The sequence below is a fragment of the Pteropus medius genome, unplaced genomic scaffold (genome assembly GCF_902729225.1).
Source record: "Pteropus medius unplaced genomic scaffold, Ma_sr-lr_union100, whole genome shotgun sequence".
NCBI lineage: Eukaryota > Metazoa > Chordata > Mammalia > Chiroptera > Pteropodidae > Pteropus > Pteropus medius.
Window position 1 is genome coordinate 5,459,414 of NW_024351647.1, and position 1,122 is coordinate 5,460,535.

A 1,122-nucleotide genomic window follows, 5' to 3' on the forward strand; every position below is an offset into this window, starting at 1 on the left:
ATGAATTTTATTAGCACCTTAGAGAGCTGTTATGAGCCTTAGATGAGACTATACATATGAGATCCTTAGCAGAGCCTAACATGGTAACCTGTTAATAAACCTTAGGCATTATTAAATAGTTATTTCCAACATTTCTTCAATGTGTACTTCTCTACAGAGGCTCCTTGTCTATTGTGTCATCTGCCTGAACATCTCAGTCTGATATTTTATAATCTATCTTCTCATTATCTAGCTAACCTCATGCCCTCATATGAAAAGCATTGCACACCAGATTCACAATTATGCAATCTCATTTCTTTTTTTCTTTTTTTTTTTTTAACTTTTATTAGCATTTATTTGATGCTGAATTTACTCCTGGGCAGTAAGTTTTTGTTTCTTCAGTTTCTTCTGGGATATCTTTTTCCTCTGTGCAACTGCCTCACCTGGTTTAGGAACAATCTGCTCTTTTTCAATGAGGATCGTCTCAGTGTGGCAGGGAGAGCTCATGGAGGGTTAATCCATCCACAAGCTCCATCAGTTCTGCATTGCATCTTGGGAGCTTTGTTCACCTGGATGTTCTCAACAACCCGAGAATCGACATCTAAACCCTTAAGTGCATTATTACTCTCTGCATTTTTAAGCGTGAGCAGCAAAAATTCAGTACTCTTTTTGGACCACTGACCCTGTGTCCAGCCCCACTGTTTGGCCTGGACACGCTTACTAACTCCACCATTGTAATGATGAAATGGCACACACTGCTTCTGTAAAGTGACATCCTTTAGGTAATTGGTGGCTTTTCGGATATGCATACCTTTGATGGCCTGGGAAGTTTCACGAGTGTTCTTAAAGTGAACACGAAAATTTGAACCTCTTGATTGGCATGATTTGTGTGGGCTTTTCTGGGTCGAGTAAATAGCAAACTATTTTCAGAGGTCACCACAGGCCTCGTACAAGAAGAGCACAATCTAATTTCTTATCTGAGACTAGTTCTGTGCTCTGTCACCAAAGACCTGTGTGAGCCACTCTGCCTATCTCCTGATGCGTGTGTGTGTGTGTGTGTGTGTGTGTGTTGGAGGCTGTGTAGTGGAACTTGGTAATCTCAAATTATCTCTTTAAACTTCAGAGGAAGATGGAGAAGGGGAA

The 1,122-nt window shown here is 40.6% G+C and overlaps 1 pseudogene; it reads right to left on the minus strand.

Annotated features, from left to right (window-relative positions):
* Positions 1–348: 348 nt before the first annotated feature.
* Positions 349–897, minus strand: LOC120587123 (60S ribosomal protein L17-like; annotated as a pseudogene).
* Between the last annotated feature and the right edge of the window lie 225 nt (positions 898–1,122).